The following is a 22,746-nucleotide window of genomic DNA, read 5'->3' on the forward strand; positions in this document are numbered from 1 at the left end:
CTTGATCATACACACACTGGGTTATTTTAGAATATTAATCATAAATTTACCTAATTCTAAATAACCCCTTTGCCAACTTGCATTATCAATTTAAGACAGACAAACCTTCAAACTAAATCTTTAGTACTAGCAGTCAAGTTTGTATCTTCCTCAGTATCTAAGTAGAGATAATAGGAAAGTATTTTTTACCAAGCTGTTCTTAGAGCCCCACATGGTATCCAGTTACTCTTAGAAATCTACTGTTTATAAAGCGCAAGAGAAGAGTAAGTATGAAAAGGTATTCAATATCATTAGACACCAGAAAAATTTAAATCACAGTGAAACACACATCCACCAAGATGGCTAAAACTTTTTAAAACAGACCAGGCCAACTGTTAGCAAAGCAGTACAGCAACAGAAACTCCCACACTGCAGGTGGACATGTAAATCCACAAGACGACTTTGGAAATCTTTGGACCATATCTCTTAAAGCTGAGCCTACGTGCGTACACCCTATAAACCGTGTAATTTCACTCCAACAGAAATGTATATGCACATGACACTAAAACTACAGGAACTCACCTTTAACTGGAAGTGACTCATACATGTTAGTGTCGGAATAGGGGGAAAATCATGATATATTCATTCATACAGTGAATATGTTAGAACAATGAAAATGAACTCATATGCAACAGGAACATTACCAACATGTAATTTTAAATAGGAGACAAACACACACACTCTCTTACATATAATGCCTATATCTATAGACAGGTATGCCATTTAAATAAAGCTCACAAAGCTCAAAGCAACAGGAAATACTACTACACAGTGACTGCCTACCTTTACAACGAATAATGACCAGGTACAGGGGGACTGTTGAATTGTTGGCAATATCTTATTTCTTGACCCAGGTGGTAATTTCTCCTATGTATTCATTTTATAAAAATTCATCAAGTTATACACATATGATTTGTACATTTTTCTGAATGTATATTATACTTTGAAAGATTCTAAATACAAAAACTTAAAGTAACCTACAGGAGATTACTTAGGGAGTCTTAAAGACAGTCAATCAATGTCTGTTGTAGTTTCAACTCTAGTTCCTATATAACCAATGACCCCCTTCTCCCACCACTGGAATTTATAAACAAAAAAACCTTAAGACGACTGTGCTCCAAAAACTAAGTCCTTAATTTGAAGTTTAGAATATAATGTTATTCACTCTACAAATATGTGAGTGATCACAATATGCCAGTCACTGTTCTAGGTTTCAAGGATAAAAGTTCATAAGAGTTAAGTTCATACCTCTATCAAGTTTACTTTTTAGTGAGAGACAATAGGACAAATAAACAAGTTAATACGGCTGACTCCTCAACAAGGCAGGGGTGTAACTGTCTGTCCCTCTATACACATCTGAGGATTCAACCAAACGCAGATCGTGTAGCACTGTTGTATTTACTACTGAAAAAAACTGTGTATAAATGGATTTGAGCAGTTCAAACCCATGTTCAAGGATCAAATATACATAATGCTTTGTGTGGTGGTGAACTGTTATGGTAAAAAAGTAGAGTAGGGACAGACAAAAAGCCAAAGGAGTGAAGTACTTGTTTCAACTACAGTGGCCAGAAAAGGCTCTGCTGACACTAGAGCATCTGACCCTGAAGGAAGACGAAGAGCAAGAAGGTGGGGGTGAGAATTCCAGGTAAAAGGAAGAGCAAGGTGGACGTATGCTTGTTGTGTTCAGAGAAATACAAGCAGGCCTATGAGGCTAGATAGCAAATGAATAGGAAGGAAGAGGAGTAAGTGGTAAGACAGCTGAGGTAAATGGGGGATACCATCATATACGATGTCATACATTGTGTATTGCCTCGTAGGTCACTAAAAGCTTACATTTTATTCAGTGACTGAAGCCACTGAGAGTAAGAGGGTGATATAGCGGCCTGAAACTAGTTAATGAGGATGCAGTAAGGAATGGTCAGAGTTAGGAAATCTTTGCAGGTAGAGTCAAAGATATTTGTGAACAGATTTGATAACAATTTTATGTGAGGTGTGAGAGCAAGGAGTTAAATTCAACTCCAAGGTTTCAGCCCTGTGCGACTAGAAAGATGGAGCTGCCATTAACTGAAATAGAGCAGAGCAGAGGTAGAAAAAGGGCTCCCAGGGGCACCAGTGGTACAGAACCCGCCTGCCAGTGCAGGAGGCGCGCGAGATGCGGGCTCGACCCCTGGGTGCGGAAGATCCCTGGAGGAGGGCATGGCAACCCACTCACTCCAGTATTCTTGTCTGAAGAATCCCGATGAAGAGGGGAGCCTGGCGGGCTACAGTCCACAGGGCCCCAAAGAGTCAGACACGACTGAGGCAACTCAACAGCAGCCGCAGAGGCAGAGAAACTATGGCAAAGAGCTGCCACTCGGGGGTCCGTTTCTGGACATGAAAGTTTTGAGTACCTATGAAATACTCAAATAATCATGCTGATTAGGCAGCTACCAGATCTGGAGTTCAAAGAGAACTATGGTCCACAGATAAAAACTGGGGCATCATCAACATAAATAGCTGGTTACTTAGAGTCACCTGGAATGGAGTGTATACAGTTAAGAAACCCTGGGGCACTAAAGTGAACAGAGGAGATTAAAACAAAAGAACAGTGAGACAGGAGGAAACTGGTGTCCAAAAGCCATGTGAAGAAATCTTTTCAAGAACAACATAATCGTAAGTTCTCAAGGACACTTGTGTGTACATTTAAGAACTTTGTAAACTTAACAGCACTGGTTTTTTACTGTCCCTATTAATATTTTCTACCTCAAAATGCTTAAATTTCCTCTTCATCTGGCCTGATACATAACAGGCTACTGTTAGTTTACAGTTTCAACTATAGCTCTGTCCCATAGATAAAGCTGTTTTCGAAGTCTACCCAAATAAAACAAGTTTGTACAAGAAATATATAAATGAAAAAAAAAAAATTCCAGGGTGTTTCCAGTGGTCCAGTGGTTAAGAATCCATCTTGTGATGCAAAGGACACTGGTTCGATCTCTAGTCTGGGAAGATCCCACACAAGGGACAAGTAACCCCTTGCGCCACCAACTACTGAGCCTGAGCTCTGGAGCCCACAGGCTACAACTACTGAAGTGTACACCCTCTAGGGCCCATGCTCCACAAGAAGAGCTACTGCAAAGAACAATACTGAAAACAGAGTAGCCCCCACTCTCTACACAGAACTAGAGAAAGCCCACGAGCAGCAATGAAGACCAACTGCAGTCAGACATTAAAAAAATTGACAAGAATTTTTTCCCAATTTCCTGCACACTTCAGTAAGAGCTGAAGGAAAAGAAAAAGAAACAGGGACATCAAATGATGAAAAATACACACACACACACACACACACACACACACACACACACACACACACAGTATGGTTACAAAGATAGGACCAATTTTCTTGTATAGTCAATGGACAAATACAAAATTATAGAAAGATATATTTTAACATGTCATTAATACGCTTTTAAATAAAGAAAAAATAGAGGCTGTATAATCAATATTAGTTGAAGCATTAGTTGAAGCATTAATAACTCATAAATCTAGTGTCTAGATTTCTAATAAAAATATTACCAGAAGAAATACTAAACGCTTCTTCTGAAGACCATTTGCTAATTACTTGTCAACAGAGCTAACAGAGTATTTACAATAAGTTCTTTGCTGGTTTATCAAGTCTGAAACATGCATATTTAATTTTAATAACACTAGATAAATATGAATTATAGTACTATTGATAAAATGAGACATTCTCCTTTATCAATAGGATATCATTAGGACTTTGTTGTTCTTATCAAAGGCTTTCATGTTTTCTGCCTTCAATTTTTAAAGTACTGATGATATTACTTCCTTTGATTCTAAAATTTTATTTGTTTTCTCTTTAATCAGTTTCACCTGCTATAAAAATCACCTAAACAGAATTACAGGATAATCCTATAAGATCTCATATATTATTTAATTAGATTTTCACATTCATAATTATTTAAATTCCTATGAACATTTCAGGGCTACCATGTCTTTTTCTAGTTTTTCTTTCAAGGGGATAGTTCTAAACTATAGACATGGATTCCTAAAAATGTAACTTCTCTAATCTGATCAAAAGAATTAACATTTTAGTGAAAAGTTTTAAAACCAAATTTTATTTCTTTACCAAATATAAACTATATATATATATATATATGAAATCTCTGCTTTAACATGAAACAATCTCTTTCCCATAAACCCTATATTCTTAGCTTTGGATCATTACTCTTCTATGACTGCTCCCTTCCCCTCAAATTTAATCTTTAATTTCATCTCTATTAATCTCTTTCAAGTCCAACCCTCTATTTTTTATAGTCTTTTCCCAAATTATTTTCAAAGCTTTTCTACCCAACTAAAGATTATACATTAATAAAATTATTCTTCTTAGTAAATCTAAACAAAAGCTTTTATAAGATACACACACATAGATATAACTGGAAATGACTGATTTTCTAATATGCCTTATAGAAGACCTCATGTTATAGACATACCACAAATAGAAGAAAACCTATGACCTACAATTAATACACTGTAAACGGTAAAATATTTATTTAATCTGCAGTACTAAATATATGTTACTGTTAAAGAAACAGCGTTCTACTCTACCAGGTGATAAAATGTAAGGTTTACTATTTGTTGAACACTATTACGAGTACTTAATATACATTAACTGACTTCATACTCCCAACTACCCTAAGGTTTTAGCAGTACTTTTTCCGTCCTATTTATGAGAAAACAAAGAGGTTATTAGTTTCCCTTAAGTCACACAGCTGGAGCCAGGACAAAAGACAAAGAATTATGCAAAACCACATTGCAGGGACTTCCCCAGTGGTTGTGTTTAAGAATCCACCCGCCAATGCAGGGGACACGAGTTCCATCCCTGGTCCAGGAAGATTCCACTCACAGAGGGGCAACTAACCCCTTGCACAGCTACTGAAGCCGGTGATATACAAGAAAAGCCACTGCAATGAAAAGGCTGTGCACCACTAGAGGAAACCCCACTCGCCGCAACTAGAGAAAACCTGCACTCAGCAATGAAGATGCAGCACAGCCAAACAGAAATTTAAGAAAAACGTACTGCAAGTATTGCTAGAAATCAGTTCCCTCCCGGGGCTAATGTCCAGGAATAGTAGTCTAGCCTCTTTACATTTGAATATGCAGTTTTAATTTAGCTTGTTCAAATTAAATTAGTGACTTTAAAAAAATCTATTGATAAAGAAAATGTTGTATATACACACAGAGAAATATTGTGCAGCGTTAAAAAAGGAAATCTTGTCATGTGCTACACAACATGGATGAATCTTGAGAACATTATACTAAGTGAAACAAGCCAGTCACCAAAGGATTAAATGCTGTATGAGTCTACTAATATGAAGTATCAGAAATATACAAAATCTCAGAAATAGAATACGGAACAGTGGTTGCCAGTGGTGCTAGAATTACAGTCCATGGGAGGTTACAGTCCATGTGGTCGCAAAAGAGTCAGGTACGGCTGAGCAACCAAATGGCAAAGGCAAAGCAAGACAGGGAATGGGCACTGTTTCAGTTTCACAAGGTGAGAAGCTCTACAGCCCGTTGTACACTAGTGTGAATATATTTAACAGTACTGGCTGACTCATTGGAAAAGACTTTGATGCTGGGAGGGATTGGGGGCAGGAGGAGAAGGGGACGACAGAGGATGAGATGGCTGGGTGGCATCACTGACTCGATGAACATGAGTCTGAGTGAACTCCGGGAGTTGGTGATGGACAGGGAGGCCTGGCGTGCTGCGATTCATGGGGTCGCAAAGAGTCGGACACGACTGAGTGACTGAACTGAAACTGAACTGAACTGAACTATATACCTAAAACACTGAAAATATGTTATGTGCTTTTTACTAACAATTTTTAAAATCTGGGGAAATTTCCCTTGTTGCTTCCAACTCCCACAGATGACCCATTTTAGGAATCTTACTGATAAATCTTCAATGTCACAGATAAAAGTTCAAATTAACTATGAAGGATACACATCAATGTTATTGCAGGCAGTATTCTTTGCTAAGGCTCATCCCTTCCTCCATTAAGCTGAAGAGACTAGTTTTCCTCGTTAATTTCAGATTAAAAAAGACTTTAAAGCTATTCCAAAGTTTCTTAAAAAAGAAAAAGATGTTTTCCTCCACCACTCCCCTAGGTTAAAATAATACCCAAAAGAGAGTTCCCAATAAAGCCCTGACTGCCATCTAAAAAACGGTAATTTGTTACAAGAGGTCTCACAACTGTCACTATTCAAATCCTAATAGTACCAAACATTCATCCTAAAAGGAGATTCAATTTTTAGAGACAAAACGATGATCAGAAGTCACACGTTATGAGTAATATTAGTACTTAAACTGTAAGATCTAATTTTTGTTCTTCATTCAAAACAAACCATGATCATAATATAAACTGGATCCCTATAGTAGTTTACCTCCCAATCACCTAAGAGTCACTGCAATAAGCAAAACACCTTCTTAGTCTAAGCAATTCAGGACTAAATACACTGGGGTTTTTTTTAATCTTCTTTAGTAAGACTAAGAAGGAAAATATACAAAAACAGCAGTAAGTTCATATGATTTTTTGTTACCTCACCTCTCACAATCTTAAGACGCTTCAGTTTTCATATCATCCTTCCAGTAGATATTAAACATATCTTCTCCCATGATCACATATATATTATGTTACTCACCAAGGGAGTAAAAGATGGCACTACATTAATTCTACCACTAATCCATTCTAATTTCACACAGCAAGTGAATTCTCTTCAAAATTGGTTTGCACTTAGGAGTTCCCTGGTGGTCCACTGGTCAGGGCGTGGCCCTTTCTCTGCTGAAGTGGGAGTGGGGCCGGGTTCACTCCCTGGCTAAGGAACTAAGAGCCTGTAAGCCATGCAACATGGCCACCTCACACAAAAAAAGCTGTGTTCGCAGTCATCTCTTAAAGCATTCTTTTAGAAAGTAACCGACAAGATAGATACTATGTATCTGCATCATAACTCACTGAAGTAACAGAGGCAACGGCATATAGCACATCACTATATGCTCATTCTCTCAAATCTAAACAAGGGGGGTCTCTCACAAGTTTTAATTATCAGAAAGTCCTTAAAAAAGTAAACATTGGAAGAGTGTGATCTACTTCAATGTTTTAATTATTTATCGCTAAAAAAAAAATAGAAAACTTCTAAAATTCAAAATCTGCAGGGCATGAGTTGTTTAGGATGGTAGTTCACCAGATAAACTACAGGTTACCATATTTTGAATGGAAATCGCTCCAGACTTAATTACATTGTGTCAAAGACACACAGAATTCTGTTTTTACTATTATTATTTCTATCTACTTGTGGGTTTTGTTTTGGTTTGGTTTTTTGCCTTCTTCCCAACTCTTCCAATCCTGTCTCCCAGGCTACACATTCATTGCCCATTCTAATGTGTATCTTCCAAGCCAGTTTTAAACTGGGAAATTTGTCAGAATTGTTAAAACTGTATATAAAATAAATTATGCCTAAAGAAAGAACTTAAGGCTTTTCCTAAGAAACCCAAACCCCCAAAATGAAGATGGCCACAGCAGCCATACGTGCTCCAGAACAGGGATTTTCTAATTACAGTTCCTTAAGTGAAGTGGAGTGAAGTCGCTCAGTCATGTCCGACTCTTTGCGACCCCGTGGAATGTAGCCTGCCAGGCTCCTCCCTCCGTGGGATTCTCCAGGCAAGAGTACTGGAGTGGATTGCTATTTCCTTCTCCAGGGGGTCTTCCCGACCCAGGGATCGAACCTGGGTCTCCTGCATTCCAGGCAGACGCTTTAACCTCTGAGCCACCAGGGAAGCCAAGGATACTGTAAATGTCAGCAGAAAGATGACCATGTGTAAGCCTCAGGCCTTTATATAAATCAGCGCAACCCCATACGCTCAGCTTTATACACTGGAGTTCTACCTAAGGCTTCATGAGGAAAGGTTCTACTCTGGCACTGAACTAAAGCTGCTGTTGCTGCCACTGACATTAGCGTTAGAAAAAACAGTCCTTTGGGGTTTTTCCCCTATCACCTCATTTTTAAAAATACTGCCTTGAAACAAAAGATACCCTCAATTGATTTCCTCAATCCTGTGTTTAAAATGCCTATTACTTTCTTCCTAAGGTTTATTCACTACACATTCTACAGATTCAACAATCTTAACTTTAGTTGCTGCCACCAGAAGCAGGAAACAATGCTTTAAATCAGGGGTCCAGCCCCGGGTCAAGGACCAGCAACTAGTCTGTGGCTGCTGGCAACCAGGCCGCACAGCAGGAGCCAAGCTCCATGTGCATGTATAGCCACTCCCCACTGCTGGCATTACCAAATTACCACAACGTAATAATAGAAATAAAGTGCACAATAAATATAATGCGTTTGAATAATCTTGAAACCACCACCTCACTCCAAGCCCATGCAAAAATTGTCCTCCATGAAACTGGTCCCTGGTGCCAAAAAGGTTGGGGACCGTAGACCCAGTAAACCATATATAGTTCAACAATTATTTCTAGTTTTTACAATTATTTAACAATTATTTCTAATTAAAATGCTACAAGTTTCACTGTTCTCTTAATTTTTCCTGTGTCTTCTACAATACATGATATAATCTCTTTGCCATGTTACACATAAAAGAGTCCATGGGTGGGCTTGGCTTGATAAGAAATACAAGCCAAAAAGCTACTTGGCAGTTTTAGAATTTGTTCATTTTCTTATGCCCTCAAAGTTTAGTGTATTCACCATTTACTGAGCACCTACTATGACTAAAATTATAACATAATACATCAATAAGAATTAGTGAGGTGGTGCTACAGTTAACAAACAATCCAAAAACCTCAGTGGCTTGACACAACAAAAGTTTGTTTCCCATCAATTTTACATGTCCAACTTGGGCTGGCAGGAGAAAAAATCTATCACAGTCCCTCAGGACTCTACTTGACACATGCTTCCAAGACTGTCTTGCCAAGAAGGTAGAAGGCAATGTGGTAAATCATTCTGCTCTTAAAACTTCCATTCACATTTTACGGCCACAGTAAGCTGGACGGCTATGCTGATTTTAAAAATGACATGAAACGGCAATCCTATCATGTGCTTAGAAAGAAATGATATATTTACTGAAGAATCGTGGCTCCCAAGTCCCCATGCTGCTCAAATATTCAATTTACTTTCCCTCCCACATTTGGACACATTTGTCCCTTTAGTTAAATCCCATGTAGTTAACAGTATCAAACTCAAAGCTCCTAGGTCCAGGTATGGCCTTTCTTTACAGAGACCTATTTTCTAAGACAAGTTATGTACCTGCTTTCACAGACACAATATACAATGACAGAGAAGAGCAAGCATAACAATAAATATATATATATATGTATCAGTTCAGTTCAGTCGCTCAGTCGTGTCTGACTCTTCGTAACCCCATGAATCGCAGCACGCCAGGCTTCCTTGTCCATCAACAACTCCCAGAGTTGACTCAGACTCATGTCCATCGAGTCCGTGATGCCATCCAGCCATCTCATCCTGGGTCGTCCCCTTCTCCTCCTGCCCCCAATCCCTCCCAGCATCAGAGTCTTTTCCAATGAGTCAGCCCTTCGCATGAGGTGGCCAAAGTACTGGAGCTTCAGCTTTAGCATCTTTCCCTCCAAAGAAATCCCAGGGCTGATCTCCTTCAGAATGGACTGGTTGGATCTCCTTGCAATCCAAGGAACTCTCAAGAGTCTTCTCCAACACCACAGTTCAAACGCCGTCAATTCTTCGGCGCTCAGCCTTCTTCACAGTCCAACTCTCACATCCATACATGACCACAGGAAAAACCATAGCCTTGGCTAGACAAACCTTAGTCGGCAAAGTAATGTCTCTGCTTTTGAATATACTATCTAGGTTGGTCATAACTTTTCTTCCAAGGAGTAAGCATCTTTTAATTTCATGGCTGCAGTCACCATCTGCAGTGACTTTGGAGCCCCCCAAAATAAAGTCTGACACTGTTTCTACTGTTTTCCCATCTATTTCCCATGAAGTGATGGGACCAGATGCCATGATCTTCGTTTTCTGAATGTTGAGCTTTAAGCCAACTTTTTCGCTCTCCTCTTGCACTTTCATCAAGAGGCTTTTTAGTTCCTCTTCACTTTCTGCCATAAAGGTGGTGTCATCTGCATATCTGAGGTTATGGATATTTCTCCCAGCAATCTTGATTCCAGCTTGTGTTTCTTCCAGTCCAGCGTTTCTCATGACGTACTCTGCATAGAAGTTAAATAAGCAGGGTGACAATATACAGCCTTGACGTACTCCTTTCCCTATTTGGAACCAGTCTGTTGTTCCATGTCCAGTTCTAACTGTTGCTTCCTGACCTGCATACAGATTTCTCAAGAGGCAGGTCAGGTGGTCTGGGATTCCCATCTCTCTCAGTATTTTCCACAGGTTATTGTAATCCACACAGTCAAAGGCTTTGGCATAGTCAATAAAACAGAAATAGATGTTTTTCTGGAACTCTCTTGCTTTTTCCATGATCCAGCGGATGTTGGCAATTTGATCTCTGGTTCCTCTGCCTTTTCTAAAACCAGCTTGAACATCAGGAAGTTCACGGTTCACGTATTGCTGAAGTCTGGCTTGGAGAATTCTGAGCATTACTTTACTAGCATGTGAGATGAGTGCAATTGTGTGGTAGTTTGAGCATTCTTTGGCATTGCCTTTCTTTGGGATTGGAATGAAAACTGACCTTTTCCAGTCCTGTGGCCACTGCTCAGTTTTCCAAATTTGCTGGCATGTTGAGTGCAGCACTTTCACAGCATCATCTTTCAGGATTTGAAATAGCTCATCTGGAATTCCATCACCTCCACTAGCTTTGTTTGTAGTGATGCTTTCTAAGGGCCACTTGACTTCACATTCCAGAATGTCTGGCTCTAGATTAGAGATCACATCATCATGATTATCTGGGTCGTGAAAATCTTTTTTGTACAGTTCTTCCGTGTATTCTTGCCACCTCTTCTTAATATCTTCTGCTTCTGTTAGGTCCATACCATTTCTGTCCTTTATCGAGCCCATCTTTGCATGAAATGTTCCCTTGCTATCTCTAATTTTCTTCAAGAGATCTCTAGTCTTTCCCATTTTGTTGTTTTCCTCTATTTCTTTGCATTGATCGCTGAAGAAGGCTTTATCTCTCCTTGCTATTCTTTGGAACTCTGCATTCAGATGCTTATATCTTTCCTTTTCGCCTCTTCTTTTCACAGCTATCTGTAAGGCCTCCCCAGACAGCCATTTTGCTTTTTTTTGCATTTCTTTTCCATGGCAATGGTCTTGATCCCTGTCTCCTGTACAACGTCACGAACCTCATTCCATAGTTCATCAGGCACTCTATCTATCAGATCTAGGCCCTTAAATCTATTTCTCACTTCCACTGTATAATCATAAGGGATTTGATTTAGGTCATACCTGAATGGTCTAGTGGTTCTCCCTACTTTCTTCAATTTAAGTCTGAATTTGGCAATAAGGAGTTCATGATATATTCTTGTCCAGGAGATAAAATTGTCAGTAGTTTGGATCAATCCATAAACCCTGATGAACAGGTAGTGTAAGTGTACTCTGCTCTGGGGCAGAGGATTCTCTGATCTCTGGGAGGAGCTTCTCTGTCCAGTGTTCTCTTTCAGCTCTACCGTCCAGATTTTTTTCCTTGCCTGCTATCCTCCTCCACAAGTGAAGTGGACAAAGGGAGTGAGCATCTTTAGCTAACTCTGCTGGCAGAAGATCAGTGGATGACAATCAGCTTGTGCAATGACACCCTCTTTCACACTTTCCACTCTTGTTTCTTGGGCTGTACAACTCTCCCAAAAGCTTGCCATTTTCAAGTGCTGATGTCTAGAACCACAACTGTTTCTCTAGACATGTCTCTTAGACATTCTACACTTTTCTTTTGTGTCCCGTAAGACTGTATGGGGTCTACTTCTCTCTACTTAATTGTGGGTGCCTTGGAACTACTTGGCTTTAGTAGGGAAAAAACATACTTCTTTAAAAAGTCTCTTTTCCCTAGCCCAACTGAAACACCTTAATCCATTCAGACTTTTTAACAGTAAGTAATGGTCATAACCTTGATTGCCATAGAAGTTTTAATTATCTGCTCAAAAGATGTCTCCATTTCATCTCTTACTGATAGTAAGAAACAAATGCTTTTTCCAATCCTACAATTTCCCAAATTTCTGGAGTCTCTTTACTGCTCTTCCTTCCTACTTACAAACTAGCTAATCGTATGTTACAGCTCATTTCTTTCTTATATCTTTTCAGATGGAGCTAACAGCAGCAAAAATACAGTTTGTTTTCCAACCTCATCTCCTAAAGCTATACATGAGTTAGGTACATTACTAGACTTCCAAGTTATTGCAGGCAAGTTTTCCAAATGCTTCTTCCCTATGCTGCATCTTCCCAGCCTCTAGTATCAGTTTCCTTGCTGCCCTGATCCTTGACCAATGCCACATTTGAGGGGCTTTGTTAGAGAACTCTACTGCTTTTATCAACTTTGCTTTTAAGTCAAGATAGGTTACATGAATTTTGTTCAATAGAAATAGCTTTCAAGTCACATATACAATTTAAAGTTTTCAGTAGCCACATTTAAAAGGCAAAATGAAACAGTGAAATTAATTTTTATGTATTTCATTTAACACAAATATACAAAATAATTACATTTTAACCTGCAAACAATATAGAAATTATTGAGATATTTTATATCCTTTTCATACCAAACCTTTAAAATCCAGTTGTATTTTTACATTTAATCACATCTCAAACCAGTCTAGCCACATTTCAAGTGCTTAACAGTATCATGGAGCTGGTGGCTACCAATATTAGACCATGCAGGGCAAAATAAAACTGCAGTAGCAAGCAGCCCCTGAAATCAGTGGCTTAACACAAAGGCTTATTTTTTATTCCTGTCCACCATGATTTAGCCAAGAGCGCACTGCGTGCTTTCCTGACTTACGGATCAAGACTGGGAGAACAGTCAGTATGGCACATTTCATTGACCAAAGCAAGCTACATACATAGCTGCACCCAACTTGGTTGTGCCCAGAAAGAAAACCAAAAATATTAGGTGGATATAACTCTAATGACTATCATATCCAATTTTTAAGTCACAATTTAAAACTTTCAAATTAGATCATCAAGGAATTATATCTTTTAAATTTTCCTTTTTTCCCAATGGACACCTACTTCAAAAAGCAAATAAAGTAGTAAACTACTACTACTAGCTAGCTAGATAAAACAGAACTCTAGGACAAATGCAGTTTCTTTGCCATTAAACCTAACTTTCTCAACAGAGTTTCTGGAGATTCGGTTAAAGCAATCAAAAATATATGACTAGAGCTCAAATACTATTTCTTTTACTTCATTTTGGTAAAAAAGTACTTCAAATCCTCTTTAACTTCTCTTATCAATTATTTTCAAGTGACTACTGCCACTGAAACAAGGTGAAGAAAAATTAAATGGAAGAGAAAATGCCATATTTATTCCTCTAAAGTGGATAAAAGAGAGGAATGTAACATTAATCAAGACTAAAGATAATTTTACTACTTTTTTCAAAAAGATTTCCTTATCACCTGTAGAAGTTAACCTTCTGTCATTTAACACTATAACAGAACAATCAATTGCCTATTTACTCATCCAAAACAAAGGCATTATTTCAAACCTTAAAGCCTTACTTTCATAGGTCTAAGGCTAAAACCCCTTTCTTCTAAAAATAAATGCTTACACTCTATTTTATGTTCACTTAAGCATCCAAAGAAAGAATTTTAGCCTATTAGAGGGCCCAATATACTGGCTGGATGGCATGAAGTTTTAGGAATTAAAGGGTATCCCAATGAGATAAAAATGGTAAGCAATAGAACATCACAAGGAGGGACTACTGTAAATAACACAGGAAATTTTGGTTAGGGAATAAATGTGTGCTGGTATATATGTGGATTGGTTTCATATAACCATTAAAATAGCTCCCTACAAAATCTTTGAAGTTGGGTGTTCTTATTGTGATTCAGGATAAAATAAGCATTTAAATAAAGCACAAGGGATAATATCTCAAACTGATAATCAATGTAGATGATTTTCTGAGAAAATAGTAAGACAAAGCCAAGTCGCAACCAATCAAACCAACCCAAAACTACACTGATTCCAAATTAAACTTTCTGATGCCAGTCATCAGAAGACAGAAATATCTGTTTTCACGCTACTCAAAGAACTCCACTTCTGCACTAAAACTACTACCTATAAGAATATCTTAGAATGGCACAAGTTATACACATTTTTCTGTATTTTTTATTGATGCTAACAGAATACTTTATTAATTTGTAGTCTCCATCCCCAAAAGTCTCCCATAAATCTTCTTTTGTAACTTTCTCATTCATTTTGCCTACTTATGACTTCATGTCTTCACCTCTGTTCTACAGAATTCCAGTCCTCTGTCCTGAGCTCAGCCCTCTCTCTCTACTACCAAGTCTTTTCAACCTAGCACCACAAATTCAATCCATTAAAACTGGTATCCTTTTCCTCCCCCAGATCAGTTTCCCTTCCCAACTCTGCCAATGACATGATATTTTTAAAATAAAGGACTCAGCTTTTATTCCCACTAGCTTATCACTAAATCCCGTAGATTCGTCTTTTGAAATGTCTAGCATTTTTTACCTCATTACTTTATTCTCATATAACTGAAATAGCTTCCTACTATTCCTATCATCTTCAGTGCCAGTTTCCTCCCATTCCAATCTATTCCTGAAGTATATTTTCCAAGGGTTGCATTTATTCGTGTTATTTGTTTTAAAACCTTTGAGGGCTTAAGTTAAAAATATTAAAATCCTCACCAACAGTACTCAGAGCTTCTACTCTTACCCGAATGAGCCCAATCAGTTTCCAGTCCCCAACACCATTGAAGCCTTCTATCTACACTGTTACAGCGCTTCCCAAAGTGTGTCTCACAATCCACCCAATGAAATGCTCAACTCCAGATAGGTATAATTGAAAAAGGAAGCTGCTTCCTTTCCGTGAAAGTGAAGTCACTCAGTCGTGTCTGACTCTTTGCAACCCCAAGGACTGTAGCCTATCAGGCTCCTCCGTCCATGGGATTTTCCAGGCAAGAGTGCTGGAGTGGAGTGCCATTTCCTTTTCCAGGGGATCTTCCCAACCCAGGAATCCCACACTGTAGGCAGATGCTTTAGCAGCTGAGCCACCAGGGAAGCTCTGCTTCCTTTCCTTAGACAGGTTTATTTTCCACTATGCTAATGAGAATGTTCATAACCTATTTAATAATACCCATTTGGTATCTTTTGTTGTTTAGTCCCTAAGTTCATGTCTGACTCTTCTGTGACCCCAGAGACTGAAGCCCTGCCAGGCTACTCTGTCCGCAGGATTTTCCAGGCAAGGATACAGAAGTGGGTTGCCATTTTCTTCTCCACGGGATCTTTCCGACCCAGGGATTGAACCCACATCTCCTGCATTGGCAGGAAGATTCTCTACCATTCAGCCACCAGGGAAGTCCCCATTAATATCTTCACAAGTCATTTTGGGGGGGAAAGTGCTGGGCTATTAAATTGTCTTCTGGGTAAGCTGCCTCTATGTTCGCTTACATGCCTTTTTGCCTTGTAAAACACATCTTCCCCTCATGTTTCTACCTATACAAATCTATATTCATCTTCTGAAGCTCTCACTTTTCCATAAAATCTTCCCTGTCAAAACCCTCTTTGATATTAGACTCCTCTGAACTTTAATTCTTTTAAATTTCCTCATATGCAGACAAGACTAACTCAAAATTCCTTTTGCTTCTTTCTTCCCCCCACGGATTCAAAGATTCATTTCTAAAACATAATTCTCAATGTCACGAGTCTTTAAAAAGCTACATATTGAACATAATTATACAACTGGTAGTAGTATACAATAAACAAGTACCAAATATTTCACACAACTGAACAAAGTTAATTATTTCAGAAACAGGTAAAATTCACATCATGTTACCACACCAACCTATGTTTATTCTGTACCTATTACTCATATTTCATTTATTCTCCAAAAAAAAGCACAGAGATTGAAAGATGAATAAGAAATAATTGCTGAAGTCCAAAAGAAGACAAATGTTAACTACAAAACACAACAAAAGAAATACATGCTATTTAAAAAAGTAGTAATTTAAAGGAATCAGGAAAGACTATGGGATGAGGTAGTATCTGAGCTAAGCCTCAGAAGACGTCAACTCAAAGGTTACTCCTCTATTCTGTTCCTAAATGTGGTTCAACATTAGTATACCATTTACCACATTACATTAGAATCTTTCAGCTGACCGCCTAACCCAATGGTACTCAAAAAAAAGAGAGGAAATTTTGTCCTTTGGAAGACATTTGGCAATGTCTGAAGTCATTTTTATCGTCACAAATGAAGGGCTAGGGGTGCAACTGGCGCCCAGTGAGACACTGCCAAACAATGGAGAGGACAAATGGATACAATGGAGAGGACAGCCCCCACAGTAAAGGATTACTAGGTCTAAACTATCGACAATATGGAGATTTGAGAATGCCCAGGCTAACCTTTAGAGTATGAACAATTCTGGTGTAAGAAGTATCTTATTTATCCTTGTATGCCCACCACTGGACAGAGCAGGAAGTCTATACATGGTGCTAGACTCAATAAGGGCTTCCCTGATAGCTCAGCTGGTCAAGAATCGACCCGCAATGCAGGAGACCTTGGTTCGATTCCTGGGTCAGGAAGATCCACTGGAGAAGGGACAGGCTACCCATTCCAGTATTCTTGGGCTTCCCTGGGGGCTCAGCTGGTAAAGAATCCGCCTGCAATGCAAGAGACCTGGGTTCAACCTGGGTTCGACCCCTAGAGAAGGAAAAGGCTACCCACTCCAGTATTTCCGGCCTGGAGAATTTCATGGACTGTATACAGTCCATGGTGTCACAGAGTCGGACACAATTCAGCAACTTTCACTCACTCATAGGCTCAATAAGCCTCATTTTAAAGGCAATGGAATACAATTTACATGTCAATTATACCTAAATACAGATGAAATAAAAAATAAACAAAGGCAACGGAAGAATCAGTGAAGATTTTATAGCAGGCAACAACATGACCTATGTTTAGGGAAGATAACTGATGTAAAGGATATGCTGAAATGATGTCCAGTATCTTCCAAAATTAAAAATGCATATAATCACCAGATATGTATCTATTCTGCAGATACACATACATTCCCTAATGGGGAAAAATATGTGTATAAGGATAATCACTGCAGTATAATTTGAAGTAAGATAGAAAATGAATACACATCAGTAGGGATATTATTAAACAACAAGATACCTGTTCAACGGAATACTGTTACTGCAACTGCAAAGAATGAGATAGCTCTATTAGAGAATATATAGGTGTGGTAGTGTTGGTAAACGTATCCTTCTATCAGATATTCCATACAGTTAAACAAACAAACAAACCTGGTAACAGTGGCTATCTCTAGGGAGAAGAACCGGAGGGTTAAGATAAGGAGGGAAAGATCTTTAAATCACCCTTTAATATATTTCCTGAATGTATGTCTTGTGCAGGTATTACTTATTATCCAAGAAATAAATTTTCCAAAAAAGAATTTTGAATGTACTAGAGAGAGGAAAGATTAGAAGAATGAAAAACAAATTAACTATTTTAACAGCCCAGGAGAACAGTAAAAGCCAGACTAGTAAAATGAAAACAGACAGGAAGAAAAACAATCACAGAAACATGGCAGAGAGAAAACCAAAAGGACTTGGAACTTTCTACCAGGAAACAGATAAAGAGTTAACCCTGCACCTGCACGCAAGCAACTAAAGGTACCAGGAGAAGGAAAACAATGGTACTAATCACTCAAGAAAGCACCCAGGAACCCCTCGCTTCCCAGTTCTCTCAGATGACCATTTCATGCCTTTCTCCTTCTTAACATTTCTAACACCTGTCCTCAACCACCTCCTCTTATTTCAAAAGGAAATTAGAAGCAATCCAACAAGAATTATCTTATCTTCCAAACAACTGTTCCATATGATTATTCCCCATCTTAACACGTGGCCAATCTCCATACCTGTGTCCTGTATTTCATCTGGTTTGCCTTCTTAAATAACCTTCCTCTATTATACCTTCTTCCTGAGTCATCAATTTCTTACTCTTTACTGAGACATTCCCAAAAAACCCACCCTGATCTCAAGCCTACCTCCAACTATTGTGTCCTATTTCAACATTTATCTTAACAGGAAAAAAAAAAAAAAAGTTTAAAATATTTGTTTGTAATTACTGTTGCTACTCCCTCTTCCCTTCACTTCCTTTTAATTAAATCACTCTATCTAGGCCTTTCTTCCTAACACTCCACTGAAACCACCTGTTACCAACAACCAGACTCCAATTCTTTTATCTTATCTCCACAATATCTGAAAAGTTAAGAACTGCTCCTTTAAGTGGTTCATTCACTTGGCTTCCAGGATACTGCACTCTGCTGGAAGTGCCTTCTGCCTTCTGTTCGCCTTACTGGTTTCTTCTCTACTTCTAATCCTCTAAATGTTGAAAATGTCCTCGGATTCAGCCAAGGATTTCCCTCAATTTTGGTTATTTCAAGTTTCAGTTCCTAAATTTATGTTTGGTTCTTTTACAAATCTGCCATGCCATTTTCATTATAATTTCCAGCTCTGTGCTAAAATTTTTTAAGCTTGGCTTTTACCTTCTCAGTTTAGTTGTTTAGCTGTGTCACACTGTTTGCGACCCCAAGAATCGCAGCACACCAGGCCTCCCTGTCCATCACCAACTCCCGGAGTTTACCCAAACTCATGTCCATCAAGTTGGTGATGCCTCCAGCCATCTCACCCTCTGTCGTCCCCTTCTCCTCCTGCCCCCAATCCCTCCCAGCATCAGAGTCTTTTCCAATGAGTCAACTCTTTGCATGAGGTGGCCAAAGTACTGGAGTTTCAGCTTTAGCATCATTCCTTCCAAAGAAATCCCAGGGCTGATCTCCTTCAGAATGGACTGGCTGGATCTCCTTGGAAGTCCAAGGGACTCTCAAGAGTCTTCTCCAACACCACAGTTCAAACTCATCAATTCTTCGGCACTCAGCCTTCTTCACAGTACATCTTTTCTAAACCTAACAGAGTAAGTAAATTAAGATTTGGGAAGAGGGTGAACACAAGTCGATTGCATTTTTAATTCCCTGTGAGAGTCTACTATGCAGCCAAATGTTAAAAATCTATGTCCCAAATTTTTTCATCTAGTCACTTCTATCTACATTAATAGTTCCCAGAACTTTTCTCCAGCCCAATCTGAGTTCCAGATTCTGATAAACAACTGCTTACTTGAACCAATCACTTGGAATCTAATAGGTATTTCAAACATAACAAAGCCACAACAGAACTCTTCATTCTCCCTTCACCCCACCCTTCTCCAGACTTTTCTTATTACTAGCCTAGCCAAATTCATTATCTCCTTTTGCCTATATTACTGCACTAGCCTTATCCTTTGGAAAAGGCGATGGCACCCCACTCCAGTACTCTTGCCTGGAAAATCCCACGGGCAGAGGAGCCTGATAGGCTGCAGTCCATGGGGTCACTAAGAGTCAGACACGACTGAGTGACTTCACTTTCACTTTTCACTTTCATGCATTGGAGAAGGAAATGGTGACCCACTCCAGTGTTCTTGCCTGGAGAATCCCAGGGACGGGGGAGCGTGGTGGGCTGCCGCCTATGGGGTCGCACAGAGTCGGACACGACTGAAGCGACTTAGCAGCAGCAGCCTTGTCGTTACTAGCCATTCCAACCTCAAACCACCAGATCTTGGCCACAGGATCTGTCAGTGATCGTTTTAAAACATAAAACCATCCAATGTTTTCATATTTTAAAAACGTACCTCTACGGTGAAAGATGTCAGTGATGGAGGAGGCTATGCGTGTGTAGGAACAGAAGGTACATGGAAAGTCTCTGTACCTTCTCTTCAGTGTTGCTATGAATCTAAAACTACTCTAAAAAAAATTCTTAATTTAGAAATATACAGAAATTTAGAAATATACATATATGACCGCATTTCTGATCTCGATACTTATATCCAAATTATAAATACATGTAAAAAGACTAAAATTATTCTCTATAAAGATGACCCTCCTAAAAATGACAAGAATCTTTAACCAGGAACCAACCCCTACCAGTCCCACACCCCTATTTTGTTTTAGGATTAGCATTCCATTTCTTAACGATATAAATAAGCATGAACTACCAAGAATAATGAATACCATGTATTAAAATACAATTGATTTTAAAAATGAGTTCATAATGATATACTAAAAAAAATAAAGAGAACCTTTGATGGCCGCTAAGACACCAACCCATTCTGAAAATAGACAAATGAAAGGAATGGATTTAACAGCTTATCCTGCCTTTCTTGTACAAACCATGCTTTGGGGGTAACCAAACAGCTAACAAGAGAAGACTGTGTTCAGAAAAAAGAACCACAGCTTAACACAAATGTACTGAGAAAATTAGAAAAATCACTATTTTGCAAATCTTAATGAAATAATGAATCCAAATGACAATGAGGAAAAGCTGAGACTTGGAGGCACATAAACCAATTGAAGACACAGGCCTTATCTGAATCCTAATTTGATCAATTCTAGAAAGATATTTTTAATCATTTGAGGAAAACTAAGCATTGCAAGGATATTGCCCAAATATTATTTATTTACTTAAATATTTAAAGGGTTACTATCAATTTAGGGTACTGCATATAACGGTACTATGGTTATGTTTCTTAGAATTCTTATTCATTAGCGCAGCAGTCTCCAAACTTTAAGTCTTAAAAATTACTGAAAACTTTAAGGAGTTTTTGTTTATGTAAGTTACACCTATTTACCAGAGAGTGAAAGAGAATGACTGACTATGAAGTGGCATACTGGAACAGGGAGGGGAGACAAAATGATACTACACCTTAATTATGGTGGTGTTTCTACAACCATGTACAGTTACCGAAACTGCGTTTAACTATGCACTATGAAACTGCGTGACTGTGCACTAAAATTTTATGGTGAATTTTACTGTATGTAAATTATATCTTTATAAAAATGGGAAAGATTCATTTTTTAAAAATTTGAAGATTTCAAAGGGTCTTTGTTTATCTCAATATTTACCATATTAGAAATCAGAACTGGGAACATTTAAAAGGTTTATTAATTGTAAAGTTAACAAACTCATTGATGTTAGCATAAATAACATCTTCTTATGTGAAATATATATATATTTTTTTTTTTTTTGAGGGGGGGAATATATTTTTAAAACAAATCAGAATAGGGTTTCCCTGGTGGCTCAGGGGTAAAGAATCCGACTGCCAATGCAAGAGACACAGGTTCAATCCCTTGTCCAGGAAGACCCTAAGCGCCCCAGAGCAACTAGATTTGTGTGCTACAACTTCTGGGCCTCTGCTGTAGAGCCTGGGAGCCACAGCCACTAAAGCCTGTGTGCCCCAGAGCACATGCTCCACAACAAGATAAGCCACCGCAATGAGAAGCCCACGCACTGCAGTGAAGAGCAGCCCTCGCTCACCACCGGGCAGCAGTGAGGACCCAGCGCGGCCAGAAACCAACACATAATTCTCAAAATTAGGCTAGTTCGCCTTTCTTGCAAATATCTTTAATATCTGGCCTTTAGAAAATAGCTAGATAATACTAAGTATAATAAGTCAGAGAAAGACAAATATATGATTATCACTGATACAAATTAATGTATTTACAAAACAGAAATAGACTCACATAGAAAACAAATTTATGGTTACTACTTAATGGGAAATGAGAGGGAAGGGATAAATTAGGAGTTTGGGATTAACAGATACACACTGCTATATACAAAATAAACAAGGACCTACTGCATAGCACAGGAAACTATATTTAATATACTGTAATAATCTATAAGGGAAAAGAATCTGAAAAAAGATATATTCATGTGTGTGTATGCATTGTTATATATACATAACTGAACTGCTCTGCTGTACACCTGAAACTAATATTGTAAATCAACTATACTTCAATTAAAAAAAACAAACAGCTAGATCTTTATATCTGCTTCTGTGCTGAATCTGCTGTGTTATCACATTATCACACAGCCTTTGAAATACTCCAATGTGTATCACTTGTGAGATGAAAGTGAAATAAGCAAATAGCATCTTGCTATTATTAATAAAATAACTTTGACCTCACAGATACCTATGAAAAGGGTCTTGGGGACTCCGAGACCACACACTGCAAATCATTTTATTAATACTTTGGGTAAAGTTATACACTGTCTGGAGTTTACTTTAAAATACTCAAGCAAAAGTTTACATAGTGGAAACAGAGGAAAGAATGGCAGAATGTTGATAACTGTTCAAGCTGGGAGATAGTCACATTAAGGTTCATAATACATTTCTCTGCTTTTATGTATCTTTGAATTTTTCTGTTAACTTTTAAAGTTACTAGCATTTTAGTCATTATTAATTTTTTACCCACTTTAATCACTATTATGTCCTCATTTTCTCTGGATCTATTTTTCTACTTAATTCTTCAGTAGTTAGTTTTATGAGGGTCTTTGAATAATAAACTCTCAGTGCTTGATTATTTTAAACATCATTATATTCTAACTCTTAAGCAGGATTTTAACTGCATGTAGAATACTTGGCTGCCAGTTTTTTTCTCATACCATATTACTACAC

General features: G+C 38.3%; 1 protein-coding gene and 1 non-coding gene across 4 annotated transcripts in view; both read right to left on the reverse strand.

The window, feature by feature from the left end:
- SP3 (Sp3 transcription factor) overlaps positions 1–22,746 on the reverse strand; it is a 56,735-nt gene that overhangs the window by 13,326 nt on the left and 20,663 nt on the right. The window lies entirely within an intron of this gene.
- Positions 7,802–7,873, reverse strand: TRNAS-GGA. Its single transcript has one exon. It is a non-coding gene; the product is annotated as a tRNA-Ser (tRNA).

Source organism: Capra hircus, chromosome 2, assembly GCF_001704415.2.
Source record: "Capra hircus breed San Clemente chromosome 2, ASM170441v1, whole genome shotgun sequence".
Taxonomy (NCBI): Eukaryota; Metazoa; Chordata; class Mammalia; order Artiodactyla; family Bovidae; genus Capra; species Capra hircus.